At 38.6% G+C, this 20,000-nt stretch overlaps 1 protein-coding gene across 4 annotated transcripts in view; it reads right to left on the reverse strand.

Annotated features, from left to right (window-relative positions):
* The window catches only part of SMOC2 (SPARC related modular calcium binding 2), a 154,974-nt gene that overhangs the window by 48,423 nt on the left and 86,551 nt on the right, over positions 1 to 20,000 (reverse strand). The gene's annotated exons all lie outside the window — the stretch shown is intronic.

Raw genomic sequence — 20,000 nt, forward strand, 5'->3', positions numbered from 1 at the left:
AATTTTTATCTCTGCATTAACAATATGTCCCAGGCCTCTTCTGGATGTAAGAAAAGCTTACATGTCTTCACATGAAACTATGAAGTAGGGGGCAAAGAGCAGAAACCCCAAGGCCTGAGAATGCCAGTAAGTTTACACCAATCAGTAAAAAGACACCTCTGCTGAGGATTTTTGAACACTACTAAGCTGGTATATGTGGCACTGCAGAGATAATAAATGAGACAGGCTATTTACTCAGGCCATTATTTCTCCAGGAATTTTAAAGTCAGTCTCCTGTCATGTAAAATTTAAATGGTTAATAAAACAGCTTCTGTATAATTTCAAACTAATCCACTGAACAAAAATTAAATATTTGAAAAACAAGAATGTTGATAACCATAAGCACTCTACAAACACACAAATTACTGTCAGGAAAATTTCAAATTACTGGAATTTCAATCAATTAAAGATTCTCTTCAGTTAAAAAAAAAAGTCATTTTAATATTACAAAAAAAATCTGTGGGTAATATTTGCTCTTCTTTCAAGTCAGTTAAAGACTAGTGGCACACTTATTCTCTGAATCTCTAGCAGGTTTGACTTCTTGATTTTTCACAGTTCAACCCACAGAAGAACAAGTTGAATCCTGACTGGATTTTCTAGTGCATTTATAACGAGTTTTAGCTTCAGTCTAATCTCATTTACTCTTATCCACAGGGTTCAGAAAATGCTTTGCAAATTGTAGGCAAAAACTGATAGAAAGTCACTAGTTATGTCCAGAACGCTACTGCTTCTTGCCAGCTTCTTGCAAATGCAGATGATCAAAATCAATAAGACTTCTGTTGCAGGGGAAAAGGTGGCAGGAAGTTAAAACACCTTCATACTTTAAAAGGCACACAATTCTATCTATACAATGGCCTGGTTTCCAAAACTGTGTATTTTGTTCCAATCCATGTAAACGGTTTAAAAAACAAGCATATCACTTGCTAACTTAATTACAAGGCACAGATGGTGTGTTTTTTCAGTTCTTAGGTTGATTTTTTTTTTTCCTCTTGTTTTATATGGTGTTTGAGCAGGACAGCTAGATAACTTGACTGATTTTGCGTGTTTTTGTCTTGGTCTACCCACCAAGCTGTTCGATCGACCAGCTCTCATAGCACCAATGTTTAGATAACAACCTGTGCTTAGGGAATCAGTGTAGTGAGGACACAAAGGCTCCTTTAAAAAAGGGAAATAGCTAATTATTTGCATGTTAAAACCGTCATAGAAATAGCTACAGTTTCACAAATTAGAAATCTATCACCAACATCCTCTTAGAGGAGCCAAAATAAATCTTTCTCTCAGTGAATCTGAATTACGATGATTACGATGATTATCAGGTTACAAGGTACAACAACTGTGGAAAACAAATCACTTAGTTTAGTTGTTCACTTTTTATGTTTTGTATGTAATCAAGCAAAAAGGAGCAAACGGGGTGAAGCAGCTGCAGTGAGAAGGCCGAAATTGTTACTGCTCTTTAAACTCCACTAAATTCTTTTCTAATTCATACTGATAAACCTTGGGACCATTCCATTAGCTACTGTGACCTTCTCTCATTTTACATCCTTGTAACTAGCAACATAATCTGGCAGATGTGTAGGTATTATTATCTCTCACAAACCCAGAGGAGAGATAGATTTTCATGCTCTCAGCTTTGTTTAGAAAATATATTGGCGTATAAAGACTACATCGCCAGGTCATCCAGACAGTCAAAATGTAACAGCACAGAGAGGGTGTGATGGAGAATTCCCACTGCAAAAGCAGATATGAACTGTTTCAGCTGTGAGCATAAGCTGTACCACCTGATTTCTGGGCAGCACTATCTTCCTGTGATTGAAACAACAAGTAAAGGACTGTACTGCTGGCTCAGAACCACTGGAGTCACAGGCCAGTGCAGTCACCTGCATTGTGCTGATTTAGGAGCAGGTGTTACAGACCTAGATAAATGGTCTTTACTCTCCTGAGTGCCTTGCCAAGACAAGGTTTTCGACAAGCTGCTGCTCAAGCTAGAAATTGGTCTCTTGTGCCCTAGGTCAGGTTTGTTCTGATCCTTCTTCTCCCTTATGTCTTAAGTGTCAGAGGTACAGAGAAGCAGTATTACGTGAGAGATGTCAAAGGAGGGTTGCAAATGTGGCTTATGGCTTTAGGAGGGACAGTCAGAAGACTGGTGGAACTTAACATTGCAGGTGAGAATGGAAACAGGACAGCCAGTGACAGTAATCAAAGAAAGGTTTAAAGATAAAAAGGAATGTTCTCAATGGCAAAAGTATGAAAAATATACAAAAAAACAGGATTCATATCAAACGCTAAGGTAAAAGTCCTGTAACTGGGAGGACTTTAGTGATGAAAAAATCTGCCTTTGCACAGCAAGCATCAGCATAGGCATTCAAGAAAAAAAAAAAAAAATATATAAAAGAAACTATGGTATTTTCAAGAAGGACTTTCCCTTTTTGGAACCTTTAATTTCTTGTTCTGCCCCTACAGATGAGAAATTGTAACAAGAAGAGGAGTTTATTATTAGTTGTAAATTAGTTGTCAGATAAAAAGTAGATTATTTTTAACAAATTGGAAAAAATATAAATCAGTGTGATGGACATTATGTCTGTCAGTTCTCTATGTGCCAAATGACTGAGCCTTATCACATATCTGCTGAACCCAGTTCATTCATTTTATTCACCAAAAGTGCAGAATAGTTTATTATTTCCCTTCCTTACACAGAGGCAAATGAGCTATCAGGCAATATCCTTAGTGACTGCCCAAAAGAGTAATTTCTGCAGAGTCCAATGCTTTTGTACACTTTTGACATGACCACCTGTGCCACCATTACTACTTCCTTGTTTTCTTTCCCCACTAGAACACTGTTCCTACATAAAGTAAATGAAAACTGCTCTTAAGTGCTTACCTATAATCTTGCTTAATTTTCCCAGAACCAGAATATTAGTCCTCTGTGTAATTTCCTCTCTGTGAGAATCATTCATTCCCTTTTAAACTTTTCTTTCAATTGTTTACAACAGGAGTACTGGAAAGCTGAAATTGTAGCCTGTGATGACTAAGACCTCTTATCACAGAGCTACCATATCGCTGCAAATAATTGCCTTTGTAATGTCAGAAGAATCATGGTTAACAAATGTTAATTTGCCAGAAGAACCAGTGATAAATGTCATTAACTTAGAAAATGACTGACAGTTTGTCCAAACAATCTGACAACTATGGTCTGGAGCCATAATAGATGGATGCCAGAAGTTCATAATGTGAACAGTACGGAAAAAGATCTATGACACAATAAAAGTAGGATAAATACCTTAATCATTAAAATACATTAAACTTTCTATGGAATGTGTTACTACAATAACATTCCTTCTGGGAAGAGAAAAACACTGACACTCCAGCTTCATCTTTTCAGGGAATATGCTTACACTGTTGTTCTTTCAGTTCCTTCAGTTTTGTCTTGCTGGAAAAAGAGATGCTTTTGCAAGCATCTTAGTTCAATAAATTAGTTAGACGTGGCTGAAAAATCCTTTCCACATAGGCTACCATGTTACAGAATCACAGAATCACAGAATGTTAGGGATTGGAAGGGACCTCGAAAGATCATCTAGTCCAATCCCCCTGCCGGGGCAGGATTGCCTAGACCATCTCACACAGGAACGCGTCCAGGCGGGTTTTGAATGTCTCCAGAGAAGGAGACTCCACAACCTCTCTGGGCAGCCTGTTCCAGTGTTCAGTCACCCTTACAGTAAAGAAGTTTTTCCTCAAATTTAAGTGGAACCTCCTGTGCTCCAGCTTGCACCCATTGCCCCTTGTCCTGTCGAGGGATGTCACTGAGAAGAGCCTGGCTCCATCCTCATGACACTTGCCCTTTACATATTTATAAACATTAATGAGGTCACCCCTCAGTCTCCTCTTCTCTAAGCTAAAGAGACCCAGCTCCCTCAGCCTCTCCTCATAAGGGAGATGTTCCACTCCCTTAATCATCTTCGTGGCTCTGCGCTGGACTCTCTCTAGCAGTTCCCTGTCCTTCTTGAACTGAGGGGCCCAGAACTGGACACAATACTCCAGATGCAGCCTCACCAGGGCAGAGTACAGGGGGAGGAGAACCTCTCTCGATCTGCTGACCACACCCCTTCTAATACACCCCAGGATGCCATTGGCCTTCTTGGCCACAAGGGCACACTGCTGGCTCATGGTCATCCTGTTGTCCACTAGGACCCCCAGGTCCCTTTCTCCTACGCTGGTCTCCAACAGCTCTGTCCCCAACTTGTACTGGTACATGGGGTTGTTCTTGCCCAGATGCAGGACTCTACACTTGCCCTTGTTATATTTCATTAAATTTCTCCCCGCCCAACTCTCCAGCCTGTCCAGGTCTCTCTGAATGGCTGTGCAGCCTTCCGGCATCTCAGCCACTCCTCCCAGTTTTGTGTCATCAGCGAACTTGCTGACAGCACACTCTAATCCCTCATCCAAGTCATTAATGAATATATTGAATAGAACTGGTCCCAGAACCGACCCTTGCGGAACTCCGCTAGACACAGACCTCCAACTGGACTCTGTCCCGCTGACCACTACTCTCTGGCTTCTTTCCTTCAGCCAGTTTACAATCCACCTCACTACCCGATCATCCAGACCACACTTCCCCAGTTTAGCTGCGAGGATGCTGTGGGAGACCGTGTCAAACGCTTTACTGAAATCGAGATAGACCACATCCACAGCTTTACCATCATCTATCCACCGGGTAACATCCTCATAAAAGGCTATCAAGTTGGTTAGCCAGCCACACTATAGCTCAGTTGGGATCCTTCATGTCAGGCTGAAAAAGTTCCTGCCTTTTCTACCCAAAACTATATTTTATTCCAGGTTCATAAGCATTAGGGATTCAACACACAAATTTCAATCATATACAGATATAGGTATATTTTGCCCAGTTGTACAACAAGAGCCTTGTACCACCCAATGTCTATCTACTTACTCTGAAAGAGGAATTTTTGAATGAAAATGGTTTTCAAAACCTGCTTTAAATGTAATGTATGTTGTTCTTCCTGTGTCATATTGCTATTCCATTTCTTCCCTTTTTAATTTAAATGTTAGTTACTAAATACACTTTTCCTGTTCTGGTTCAAGATGCCTTCAGAGTCCATTATAAATAACCAGCTGAAATGCTGCATCTTCTGTCAATGAGAAAGGTATTCCAGCTAATAACAAACTCTGTGGATAAGTTTCATGTTTTGTATAGGATCTTGAGTCAGTTCTTGTTGTTAATGATGAATTCTCCCTAAAAAAACAGTCTGCATTTCAATGAATCAAGTTAATTTACAAACAGAAAAATACCTCAATAGTAGTAGGGTATAACACTTATTATAGTGTTATAAGTTCATAATTTATTTATTACTAATAAATCCTTATTTATGAAAGACTTCGTTCATCTCTGATGGGTTATTTAAACTGTTCATTAGTGTTTACTAGGGGATGTCCTGGAGGAGAAAAGAGGTGGCTTTTCTGGAAAAGTGATCCTGAACAAACCATGTAACTGTGCATCTGTCTGTAGCATATCTAAAATACTGAGCACTTTATTATTTAAGCTATGATAATCATCTTGTTAGTCTTGTAACGGGAGATGTTTTAGCCCCTTGTTTCAGAAATTCTGGCAGTTGTTGTGCTGTGTCTTATCACAGCTTCTCCCAACATGTGGAATTTTCATGATTACAAATATTTTTTTTTTGGCTTAAATGTGAATCGCTGTATTTATGTCTAAATTTCAGTATGTTCTGCAGAAACGAGTTGCCAAATCTGCAGAAAATTACAAAGGCGTCTATATGCTACTTTAACATTTCCTGCCACTATACAAACATTTCCTTTCAATTTCCTCAACCCCACAATGTGTATATGACAAACAGAATCCATTCCAAGAAGTTTTGTTTTCAGTTGGTTCCTTCTCCCTCCTTTTCTCATTACCATAATGGGCCATGAAAGGACAATTTAGATAGCCTGGTTTCCACAGTAAAGGGATCTTTTATTAGGGCTTGAAACTCAATGTACTCTATAGAAGGCAGGTAACAAGAAACCTGTGAACAAAAATACTCCGAAAAGTGATATACATGCTCTGGAGGAGTGCAGTATAACATTAGAGACAGTTAGTATTGCAGTTCTCCCATGTTTCTGAGAGGATATACAGACAGAATATATTAATGTCCAAACTTCAGTATAGAGAGATGAAAATTGTATGACAAATTCTGCTAATTGAAATGTTATGCAAATTATCTCTCTGTCCTAGTTAATGAAGCCTAATTTAGGTACCCCTTCAGAACACTTAAATATTGATTTACACAAGTTCTGAGCTAGTTTATTTCAAAACCATAATAATTAGGATGGATAAATAATCATCCTATTGACACCCATGCAACCCTCCAACAAATTCACATAAGGTACAAATACCTTAGGGGCGGGTGTCAAGAGGAGGGGGCCAGACTCCTCTCAGTAGTGCCCAGTGACAGGACAAGGGGCAATGGGCACAAGCTGAAACATGGGAAGTTCCATCTGAATATGAGGAGAAACTTCTCTACTTTGAGGGTGACAGAGCACTGGAACAGGCTGCCCAGGGAGGTTGTGGAGTCTCCTCTGGAGATATGCAAAACCCGCCTGGACGCAACCCTATGCAACATGCTTTAGGTGAACCTGCTTTGGCAGGGGGTTGGACTAGATGATCTCTAGAGGTCCCTTCCAACCCTTAAGCATTCTGTGATTCTGTGATTCTGTGATCTCCCAGGTATAAGAATTTGATCCATTTGCTTAGGATGAACCCTCCTTGAACCAGTGAAATTAATAGGCCCCAAGGAAAGCGATTGAAATGTGTTTTTATATTTTCAACTAGTTTTCACAGTCTTCAAATTTCATTGAATGGATTTCCACTTATGCTACATAAAATTGTATTTCCACATATGACAGAAATGTTCACTTCAGAAAGGGAGTGGAAAGTGGGATGATTTCTATTCAAGCTATGCTCTCCCTGCAGAAGAATTTACGTTGACTGGATGGCAAAATAATCCATTACAGCAAACATGCACCTTCAAGGTAAACTAGCAGGTTCTTTACCTGTCACTGATCAATTTCAGCACCCAGAATCCATCACACCTGCTCCTGCTATAAATGTAGCATCCCAGGAAGCATGTTAGCTAATATACATGAAAAAAAATCCTTAAATTATTTCATTCTAGTGAAAGAGAGATGTAACTCCACAGCTTCATATTCTTTCAGGGTTTCCAGCCTGTGTTTAGACCTTCTCTAGCATGACAGATTCCTTCTCTGAAGAGGCAGATGTGGTGGTTATAATGTGGTTTCAGATGCCAACCTCATACCCTTTATGTACACAAAGTTATTTTCTCATCCTTTATGGTCAGAGTATGGGCATCTCACACTAATCTTTCTTAAGATTCCTTCTTGTTCTTACAAGAATTTGCCTGCCTGCCCTCTCTTGACCATTTCAAATAAACTAATTTCTAAGAGAAATCAAGTGCAGCTCAATGCTACAAACAAATGCAGGAACAAATTTGCTCCTGCTACTAGCTTCTTATAAAGACTATTCATAAATCTAAATCAAAGAAAGAATATTTCTGTGGCTCAATCTTCCCCCACTAGAAATCCATGGAAAAATGCTCACTAAATTCAACGGACAATACATCAGTCCTCAGCTGAATATATTAACGTGCAAGTATGTTTCCAATTAAGCCTAATATTTGCTCATGGACGAAGTACTGATTGTAAGGAATAGGTAACATTAATAAACACTCAACCTTAGTCCCAACATCTAGATGGCAACCAAAACCTAAGACTAAATTACAGTATTAATACTCATCTGGCGCCACATGTTTTGATTTACATTAGGTTCAGATACACATCAGTATGAGGGTTCCCAAGGCCTGGAAAAAGCTGGCAACATTCCTACCCACACTTATTCTTGTTTGCGAAAACTTGTGGGAACCAAATATTTCAGGCTCCTTGTGTGCATTTGCAGAGTACTCTCAATGTACAGCTGATCACTATTTTGCATTTTTGGAGTCTGGGTAGATGATTGCGGCTAAACACAAAGCTCATGGCTTCAACACAGCCCTGAAGATTAATTTATGTACTTTACTCTACTGAACAAAGCAGGATAAATCACAGACAGATGCTCTCATTTATCTTTGCAGTTTCATATGCAAAGACACTGCAATACACAAGGAGGACCATCTGGAGCCCATCAAAACAAAGATCCAGAACACAGAGATCACCAGCTCCAATTTAGCTTTACCTGAGAAGAACATGGCCACAGCCAATCCAATCTATCTGTATACACCTGGATTTTCTCAACTTTTACCCTGGGTTTGAGTAGCCAAGTGGCACTAGGTCAAAACAACATTTCTGCAATACACAAATTCTGGTTCTACCAACAGGTGAAAGTTTGGGGACCCATAAGACAAAGATCTCAAATGAAAATAGAATTGCTTGCCTTTAAGCAAAATCCAAACCCACTTGTCTACTGGATTTTTTAAAAGAGTTTCTGGTTTAGGGAAAGTTTTGCACATACCTCTGCAATTCTTTTTTTCTTAGAATTTGAAATAGTAGGAGTGCTGTGAGAAAGACCACACCACTGTAAAAGAAAAAGAACTGTTTTGCTACAAAAGCCTGCTATTTTAGCATTTTGCTTGTTTGCTTGTTTGCTTATTTCTTTAATTTTTAGCCCAACTTCTTGGTTAAAGAGATGAGAAGCATTATGTAAGTATTCAAATTTCTCCTCTCACAGAATTAGAACTAATTTAAATTACTCAGTTATTCATTTATAATCCTTTTTCTCCTTCACTGCGTTCTCACACTGCCATTGTGCAGGTTATAAGGGATCAAACTAGCTACCTGGTTTTAAACCAAATGAAATTCTAAGTATTAGCATTTACTCCTCCTGTAGATAGCTAACATGAAATTAGTACAAATTAGATTATAAATCTGAGTTATTTCAAAGATGCATTTTTCATTAGAGCCAAAATGTGTATCCTGAACAACCTGAGTCAAACATTTATTATACCATCTACGAAATGTGAGAAAGCAGTGAACCAAGAGTAGCACATCTTTGTTAAATCTTTAACAGCAGTGCGTGAAAATGATAGCAAGCCTTTGCAAAGTGGATTGCATTAGCCAGACTTGATCCAAGGACTGTGTACACCCTATCCTCTACACTGGATCTTTGAATGCAACCTTAACACAAATCAAAAACCCTTTTAAGCCAGCTGGTCAATCACATGGCATCAGGCTTCACCAAGGAGAGTGAAAATCTTCTGGTCTTCTAAGGAGATGAGGTCCCTCATCCCCTTTTGCTCAAAGAGTTGAGGACATGCACTCAGTTACAAGGCAGAACAAGAATGGATTATCAACTCCAGGTGCTCTTGCTTGACTTTGTTAACTTGGCTCCCCTAAAATGAAAGAGGATACTGCACAAAAGACTGCCCCATCCTGCAAGGCTACATCTGAAAGCAGTTATTTGCCAAATGGGATGAAAACTGGTTTTCCTACATAAGAGGAAACGTCGGTTCCTATTATTGCTAGGTATGGCTGCCTCACCCTGCCAAAGCAGAGCAGCACCATAGCATTCAAACTGCAAAACCAAACAAACAAAAAAGCCACCACCCAAAATTACAGCAAATGAAAATCACTGATTTTCCCAAACACAGTGGCTAGCTAGCCAGTTTGCTATAGCAATCTAAAGGCTCATTCATTAAACAAAATTGCGCAAAGCTACCATTCTTGCTTTATGAGTATATTGACCAGCAAATGTTAGTCTTCTGCCAGTGGAAAAATCTCTTATTTTTGAAGCGAAAATAAAGCTGGTTCACTTTTTCCACAGAGCTGTGAAAATGAAAGTCTTTGCCAGGTGAGCTGAGGGTAAGTACTTCTTTGAACAGACCTACTAAAAATTGAAAAACAAAATGTGCAAACTGGGGTGCCTAAATTCATACTTTGGCACTTAAATAAACCAGCCAGCTTACAGAAATGTTTATCAACCCAGCGCTTCCCCTCAGTGAAACAGGAGTTGTTTCTGTTCACCATTTGGGAAACTGAGATACTTACGTCAGTGCCTGGATATGACTTTGGATACTTAACCTTAGGCACCCAGGTAATTTTAATTTCAGAGGTGTACAGTGGCATCTCTGGCTGCAGTTTATGCCATGTTCCTGCCATTGGTCCACACTGCTAATGCTGTTGGCACCATGCAGTGTTTTCCAGCCTTATTGCTTAACTCCTGCCTGAGGTGGCTGCACTCCACCTATGCTTTATTTTCTAAGTATCAACTCATTTCCAACCACCTTACAGACAGAACCCTGACTACTGTCACAGAAGCCAGCAGGAGCCAGGAGGACTTCTGGCTGTTTTATGGGAACGTGATCCATGGTGCACAGTTGAAAAACATGCAGATATATTTAAAAAATAAGAAAATATTATTTCGCATTTAGATAGTTCTCCTTTACATGTCTCAGAGTATCTTACAAAATGATCATTATAATATGCACTTCTGTCTAGCTCACAGCAGACTGGATGGGCATTACAAAATGGCAAGGATTTGGCCCTCTGACACTAAGCAGGAATACAGAGATTAAACAGGCTGTTGAGACAGAAATTTTCCTTTCTTCCTCTGTGTTTCAGGAAGTGTTACTTTGGCAGCCATGATGCAGAAGTTTATGCTACCATCATTCCCACTGCCTCTTCTGTGGTTAAGCAGAATGATTCCACCTCCTGAGCTCTCAGATATGTACCCTTCAAACCTACTTGATTTAAAAAATCCCAACATTTAAAAATCGTACTAATGCTGAGAATATAATTGCACTCTTAAAATCTAATTAATGACAGATGAATTAAAACCTGCCCACTTTTATACTGACTTGCTCTTCTTCATCTTGTCAAAGAAAAGGCAGGAAGCAGGTGGAAAATGAGCATGCATATTATTGCTCATGTCTCTAATTACAAGAACTGTGTTGTGCAATGAAAAGTCTTTTAACAGAGCAAGAAGCAAATTCTGTGAAGTGCCATCATCTGTTGAGTCACACTGCTCCCGGAATGCATTAACTCTTGTCCTCAGTATGAGATTTGACAAATAACGTGAACGTGAACGCTGGTCAAAAGGTAACGGCACTGCTTTAACCCTGCACAAATCCGAAGGCTCATCTTAGATCAAATGCTGTACAGGTCTTTCACCCTCAGCACATTATATCTAAAACACAGTATTTACATAGCATGTAAGAAGTCAGTATTCATAACAGGAGAGGTACAGGACTCAGAAGACTTCACTGATTTTGGCCAAGTTTTGTGTGCAATAAAGAGGATGAGCCAAAGAAGAGTAAAAGCCAGTTAGAATATTCTAATACCATTTCTTTCAGCTCCAACAACTTTTTAATATAGTTTTACATAGCTCTTTTTTTTTTCTTTTCTCATATGGCCATGGTTAAACAGCTCAGCTTGTGCTTTGGTTTCAAGAGCGAAGCCAGATCTTTGGCTTGGCTCTATCTTCAAACTTTGTAGAAAAACATGGGCGATGTGAATTAAAAATAAAAATGCTAATTCCACCACACTTTTGTCTCTGTTTTCAAATAGAAATAGTTCTCTGAAGTGTAGATAATGCTAAATATGGTGTGATGGTGAAACGTCCCTATGTTTCTGAAGGATAGAAGACCGCCTATCGTAATGAAAATCCCAGGCCACAATTTCTGCTCCTGTAAACTGGAACCATTCCACTGTACACAGCAGGGGTCACCAACAGAAAAGTCAGTCCCTAGCATACCCAGAACAATTTTAAAGGCTTCTTAGATGATGCATAGTAGCAAAGTCAAGTCAAAAGACTTTTTGAACCAGTAAAATTAGAATTGTAAACTGTGACTAATGATCCTTAATCCTTTACAACCCAGTGTCATATGGTTACTTTCAGTGCTCAGAAGATTTTTAGTTTTAAGTGTTTAACATACCACACAAATGACCTGTATCAATAGAAAAAGCCTCACATAAATACTTTTCAACAATTCATTGTGTGTGAGAGTAAAGAACAGGTTTCAGAAAGTGTTATTTTTTGAAGTGTTTGCTTAGCATGTTTCCCACAAATATTTTCAGCCCTTTTAGACCTGCTCCCATCCTGCCTCCCCACACACACATGTACATCTACCTCAGGTCTCATTTATTTTGAAGCTCTCTACGACAAACAGAGAAAATCCAAAGGACTGTTTTCGACAGAACTGTTCAAATAAAACAGATTCTAAATATTTAACTTTTCCAGATAACAAGCATCACAGGAAACAGCTATGTTGGCATTTAGTCACCTAATAAGGAAAAGTTTTTATTATAGCTCATGTGAAGACAGTTCTGTTGTTCTTTCTACATATTATGCATTGTATGCTTTGTTTTCTTTTTAATTTGGGAAGATTAAAGGTTGTTTGATGGCTTGAAAATAATGCAAAAGGAAGCTCAGTGCATGATGCTCCCAGGAGGCTGTGAAGCTGTTGCAACCAGAGCTGTTGCTGATTAAATCTATCTATTGTTATAAAGCGTTCTGGGCCAAACCAATCAACCACTGTCATAATTAATGAAGTCCACAAGGGCCTTTACTGGGACTTGTTTTCATCAATCAGGAGGAACAAACACAGGCTAATGCAGAGTGGAAAAGCCTGTGTGTTTATAAACCTGCTTGCCTTAGGTCACACTTGTGAATAACTACAGAATAGTCCCATAGCAAGTACCATTGATTACTAGAAATTTTGCCTCATACATGTAGGCTCATTTACACAAGGATAAGAGGTGAAGACACAGGCTCTTTCTTGCACCAAAGTCATGGGCATCCTCTTTTTACTTTTGTTTACATATATATTTATTGCAACAATGCAAGGTCAGGTACAGTTTGCAGAAAGGAGGGGACGAATCTTCAAAGTTGTCAATCAGTTGCAAGGAAAAAGGGTGAAAATCCAATGCCATGATTTACATGACTGAAACAAAGAAACCAACAAACAAAACAAAAAGGCAAGAAGTCTAGATGCAAACCTGAAACTGAGAGAATGGGTTTAGGTTGTGTCTTTTCATTTAGAGAAATGAAACAATTTCTACTGGTCAGTACAACACATTTTTCTTCACTTCCACCTCCTATAATATATAAGTCTGTAAAGCTCCTTATTGTATTCAATAGTCCTGTTGTATTCAATAGCCACTACCTCAACCATCTCTCCGCTGAAACTTTTGCTTCTGCTTGCATTGATCTGTCCAGACTGCAGCAGCCCTCCCAGAAGCAGAGCCAGGGTTAAAGCCCTGGAGTTCCTGGCTAGCTGCCCCGAATGTAAGCAATGAAACCATACTGTCTCTCTGCACCAGCTGACGTCAGATGCTTTCGCATACAATACTTTGTAGGCTGATTAAGTCTCCCCAATGACATCAAGAGGAAGTAAAATTGGCACAGAATATAGGCCAAGACTCTGAACACTGTTCATTCAGACTAACAGTGTTGATGTTATGACACTTGCATTGAGTTTTATTTGAAAAATACAAATGAACTTGCACAAAAACTCACAGCTTGACTATGGAAACATTCTTACTTAGGAAATCTCCGGATTAATGCCAAAAACATACTCCAGTAGCTTTAGGATCAAACAGCTAGTTGCTCCCCTACTTCGGTATCCTTCAGTATCCTGCAGTGTAGATACCACAACTGGCCAAGGTATCCCTGAAATGGTCTCTGAAATCTTACATAGATAGGTAATGACACCTTTCCATGCTTACCCAATCTAGAAATCAAACTCTCTCTCCTATCCATTGCACTGTTCAACTGGTTGCTCCTAAGAACTCTCTGCTTGGTTTTGGAGTTACTGCATTTTTGAGAATACAGCCTGCGAATTCATAGCATGATCTACAGTCTTTATTCCTTGGTTACTCTCCTCATAAGGCTTCCAGTTTATGCCTTTGGCTGCAATAGACAAAAAGAGAAGGTGGAAGAATAGAGAGATGAGAAATCAGTGTTATAAGAAAAGCCTAAAACAGCAGCATTTGAGATTGAAGAATGATACCTAGGCAAAAATCGAGAAATATGCAGGTGAAGATCAGCTATTGACAGAAGAACATTCAATGCTTCTGAATACGACTTCAATGTGCAAAATACATCACCTCATCTGGAGAGAATGAAGTTGTGCAGAAAGGTAATAAAGAGAAAATACTTTGTTCACTCTTTCAGCTGACAGTACAAGTAGAGTAGCTGAGCCCTTGTGCTAACAGCACATCCATTAAAGTAGAGAGGGATCCCAGCTATGCAATAGCAGCAAGATTGGGGTGGACTGTCCTATTATCACTGATCCAGCAGACTGGTATACCACATACTAGCTACTTAAAGAAATGACTGTGCACTGTGTTTCCAAGAGAAGCAATATCAGCATAGAATCATAGAATTATTTAGGTTGGAAAAGACCTTGTCCCCATTTAGAGGAAAATTTAAAAAAAACTAAAAGAAATCCTCCAGGCCTGATTCTCTTCTCTCCTTATAAGGCCTCCAGTGGCATTACCCTTCTAACTGCAGTGGAATCACTCCTATTTACACTGCTCTGAATAAAATGAGGCTTCATGCCTGCTGAAACTAAACCATCTCCTCCTACAGTCATTTGCTATTATTATGTTGGACTGTTTAGTTAAAGGGATGAACTACAGGATGTGTGACTACATTAGAAGTCACTGTTTCATACTTGGGATATTGATGGGGAAAGGGGGAGAAGTGACCTTTCAAACCAGTGACATTTATACTTATATTTTTGGCTTTGCTGCTTCTCAGTTGTATCAACTCAAAAGAACTAAAAATCATGTCCTAAAAATTATCTTAAATTGCTTCTTAAACCTGCAAGAACCTTAAACCTAGAAACTGCAAGAACACTAAAATTATAAGTCACTTAAGCTAGGGGGGATGTAGTGTTCACTCAGCCAAACAGGAGAGCAATGAGAATAACGATTGTCTCATTACCTTCAGGCAGTAAGGGATATTGAGATTATGGCTTTAGAATGGTGGGAGTTTCGGGAAAGTCCGAGAGGAAACATGCAAGATCAGAAGTTACTTACACTTCTGTTCCCCAAATCAATTAGGTAAGAAAACCAACGGAAAGGGTCTCTGCCTCCTTGCCAGCCAGAATAACCGGGCACAGTGCTGTTGTGAAAGGGTGAACTGCACCCTGACAGACGTGATGGTCATGAACCTCTGCAACTAATCACACCCCTGCCTCTGTTAAGAGTCTGAATTGAAATGGAGTCCGTGGATGAATTCACTAAATGACAAGTAAACATAATCAGACAGGACCAACCCTTTTCAGCCCTTACATCAGTGGAAGATTGCCTCAATACAGGCCTGAAAATTTGGCCGAATGACTGAGAGGGATTATTGCATACACTCAATCCTTCCTATTATTTGAACTTGGACAGATCTTGCAATCCTGAACTATTTTCTACTTTCTTGCCAAAACTGTATCTCAGCTTTTGGAGGCACAAGAGGTGTTAATTCGACTTTATAGTCTTCTGTTCGCAGACCAAACACCAACCAATGTTTATAATGCATTCTAGTCCAATAAAAAGTGCATCTAAGCAGTCATCCAAACAGAGGACAATAAAAGTCCTTTCATTTTGATAAGTTGTCTTTACTCATTGAAGGACAATAAAAGTGGTAATTTTAAATAACATTAAGATCTCAATGGAAAACAATGGAACAAGGTAATCCACTGTTTAAGTGGTGATAATATAAATTTTTTCATAGCTTGTTATGACTGTAATACGAATGGTTGAAAAATTTCATTGTGACTGTCTTTGGTGGAAAACCAGGTCTTTAAATGAAAAGATGCTTTTCATTCAAAGTGTTGTTTTTTCATAAAAAACATTATTTTTTTAATGAGAATAAACCAAAAACCCACATCAAGTTGTTTCTTTGTGTTGAACATCCCAGAGAACCACAAAATCCAAGATGCTTACAAGTCTTCTTAGGTATCTCTGAGTTTTTTAAAAAGAGAGACCATTATATCCTGCATGTACAGTCAGCCTAAGGATGATGGCTCCCAAAAAAGAAGGAACTAATGAAGTTTCAAAATTACAGGTTCCACAAGGTCAATGAAGATTTTGAGTTTTGAGCCAAACCTATTCAGCTTTTTGAAGGCTTTTTTGAATTTTCATCTTGAAAATACAGTTTATTAGCTGAAAATGCATATCTCTCCAAAAAATTTCCTTAAGTCAATTTTTTCCAGAGAAACCTGTGTTTTCAACCAGTTTGGTATATTAAGCTTTGCCCTCTCTTTTCTCTTGTGTTTTGTAAAGCACCAAGAGAATTTAAGATCTGAAATTTAATTTGCAGCCTTAATCTTATTTAAACGTAGTTTTATTTGTGGTTGAATGCAGATACTTGGCCTGCTGTTCTTAAACTAAAGCAGGTATTAAAAACAGCTTAATGAAAAACAGTGGTCTGTCTCTTCAACCACTGCTTCTTCTCCAGTAACACAGAAATCTAGTGCATTATGGCAACAAGAGTTAATGTTATTTCTAGGCAGTGCAGAGTGCAGGAAAACATAGTGACTAGCATTTATCTGGAACAGTCTGTTATGAGAGAGGACAGAGCATGATGGACAGGGTGGAGTGAAGAGGAAAGCAAGCTAGTAATAATACAATACTTGGGGTATATACAGCATCTTGCAGATGAAAAGATCTCAAAGTGGTTTTATGTACTTTAGCAATGTCATTTGACCAGAACAAGTTCCCTTGTGCCAATTATGACCCTTGGTGTGGCTTTTCATGGAAAGGAGACTCTACACTAGTCCCAAACAGAAAATCCAGTGTATTGCATTAAGGGCAGGCTAGGGGAAAGGATAGGATCCATGGATGACAGCATTAACCTGGGACCTTAACGGTCCATGAAAAGAAACACTGCAGTAAAGGCTTGGACTGATGCAATAGCTGCATTGTAGACATGTGGCCAACGCACAGGTTTTGGAGTGAAGTCCACTCCTCCCACAGAAGTCCCTGTAGGAGTTTAACTTCTCTTGCTTTTGTACCAAATGGAAAATGCTAACGTTACTGATGAAAACTCAAAAAGTTCCTGCATCACATGGCAATGTTTTCAAGAATTAAAGGAAAAAGACAAGAATTTATTGGAAAATAATTAAGCAATGCGTGAACTGTAACATGAGCTGTCAATCTTTTCAGCAAGTTTGTTCAGAGAGACACAGTTTGGCAAGTAAGAAAGTTGGAAGTCATATGTGATAAATCATCCCATTAAAAATCCCTCCAAACCACTGTGACTGCCCATAAATGATCTACAAGGGAACATCTAGAAACTAATTCAGACTGTCAGAAATGCACATGTTAGGAAACTGAGGTAAAACTTTGACTCCAGCCACCAGGACTGATTCATGTCAAATGGCTACTGGTCCTTCCATGGTCCATATTTCCATTAACAGCAGTCAGAGCTTTTTGTGCAGAACATGGCTGGATCAAGCATATAATTACACACTTCACATAAGATATTAACAGGGGAATATTTTGTCATAACTGTTCTTGGCTTTTTTTAAAACACTTCTTACTCAATTATTGGAAAGGTGGACAGTTGGTCATTTGACTTATCCTCATGGAAGAAAGAGAAAATTGCTTTCCTCAGAACAGTCTAGTCTGTCTTATAAAACCAGGATAATCTTCCCAGAAGAGCTCACTGGATCACTTTGATTGAAATTAAGAGCGAAACTTAAAATTTTGGTTTACTTAACATTAGCATTTTCAAGAGTTTTTATCAGCTCACAGATGAAGACATAAGGAGTTCTTAAGCTTGCAAAATGTAGGATAGAGTTTGGTGGATATCCTTGGAGTGATGGAATAACTTTTTTTACCATCTATATTCCAAACAGGGTTTCCTCTTGTTCAAGAGTATAACCACCAATTTACTGAAGTTTTGAAAATATGAGTCTCAGAGCTCTCTGACATTGCAGGTATTTCTTTCATTTTGTAATATATTTTTTTACTGTCTTGACCTCAAGAGGAGTACTGGATTCTTGATATTTCAGAAAAAAACAGGATAATTGTTTAGAAGCCAGTTTTCAAATTTAGATGCCTAATTCTACATGCTCACACTTGACCTGGGTCTCTTGCCCAAGAAAGTGCATCAGAATGAAGAAAAATTTTGCCTTTACTGTATTGACAAAGATATGCAAAGGTTACTGTCTATATTCATTGCTTTTAGGGTTGTTTCTGGAGGGGGCAGGGAACGGAAGGCATCACTGCATGGAACATGGACATTTTCTCTTAACTATCAGGTCATTGGGATGATGATGGAAGGCCTGGCAGCTCTTACTGTTGACTCTTCTGGACTTCTAACTGCCTGCAAAATTTGGAACACCTATCTTCTATATACCACCCAGCAATCATAGTATAGTCATAGCCAGATCCCAACTGTCTTGAGTGGAAGATTTATCTGCTTCCCAGAAAGATTATGTCTTTAGATATGATCCAGTCCAATATGTTTATGTGCATTAACATGATTTACGTGATTTTTTTTGCATCTGTCATTAAAATATAGACTGTTAGCCTACATCCCACTTAGTATTTATGAAGCTTATTGATGCTTTTATGATTATGCAATCTGATGTCTGGTAAACTGTGGAAAGCTACAGGCAGGTGGAGGAGTGCACGTCTAAAAACTAAAGAACTTCAAGCAGGACTGTTGTGTCATTTATTTGCTGCAGAAAGTAATGTGATATAATTAAAAATGGTCAGGAAAGATTACTATCTTTTGGCATCAAATTTTAACAAATGTAGTCAAAAAGAAATTATCTACATTGCATAAAAAAGATCTTTTTTTTTTCCTTTTTTTTTTCCCCATAGTGGGAGTCCAATAAAATCCTGGAACATCCTGAGCATAAAGAACATCAATTGGATGTAAAACAGAACTCTCTTTTTTTAATGGTTTAGTATGGGAGGATCTTGCCCTGTAGTGGGAGATAAAAACTGGAAATGTCAGTGCTTGATCTTTATAAAGGTTTTGAACTAATATGTAAAATTACAATGAAGATAAATGAAAATGCTTGTGAAAAGGATTATTAAAGATAGGATAGTACTATAATAAGCATGATCCTGCAGCCTGCAAATTAAGAATGTATCATAATATACAAGCAAGGAGGTCTGGAAAGTTTTACCTTCTTGGAAGAGGCTGAAAGAACTGAAGGAAAACTGTAATTTTTCTTTACCAATTTAGGACAGGCAAGGCAAGGCAAGGGGAGGCAAGGCAAGTGAAGTAAAGGCAAGGCAAGGAAAGAGGACCATAGAGTATGAAAAATAATTTTCTTCACGGGTGAAGAGGGTGAAAAGTACTGTTCTCTCTTTGTGTAATAGATAAATCAAGACTAGGATATCACTAAAAATTCCTACTGAAAAGTAAGACAAAGTTCTCCATTAGGAACTAAGTCAACCATTTACTGATTAGCCCTAATGCTATGAACAATTTGTAGTTTCAAAGCCACCAGTTTTTCAGTTGCCAAGGAGTATCTTAAAACCATTTTTTTTCTATTTCTTGACAGAAAAATAACAAAAAATAGAAGAGAACTAGCTCCTACTCTTAAAATATTTAAAAATAAAACAGTAAGGGATATAACAAGACATGACAGTGCCTCACACATCTCCCTCTCCAACAGTTTCTTAACAATGCTGGGTTTTATAGTAAAATACAAATCATAAATTATAGTTCACTCCAGATAATTGGGTTCATTCAGGAACTCTAAAGGAAACATAGTGAGTTAGCAACCAGAGCCAATCCAAAGAGTCTGAGGAGGCCACAAGACTGTTGGCCCGGAAGCTTCCAGTCCTCCTCTGTATCAGTTTTTCTTACTTAACTACCTCACAATGCTTTTCTCTTTATCTTCCATGCACAACTTGCTGAAATAACAGGCCAAACAACAAATATTCTACCAGCTGATGTATTCCAGCACCCACAAATTTTACAA

The sequence above is a fragment of the Nyctibius grandis genome, chromosome 1 (assembly GCF_013368605.1).
Source record: "Nyctibius grandis isolate bNycGra1 chromosome 1, bNycGra1.pri, whole genome shotgun sequence".
Taxonomy (NCBI): domain Eukaryota; kingdom Metazoa; phylum Chordata; class Aves; order Nyctibiiformes; family Nyctibiidae; genus Nyctibius; species Nyctibius grandis.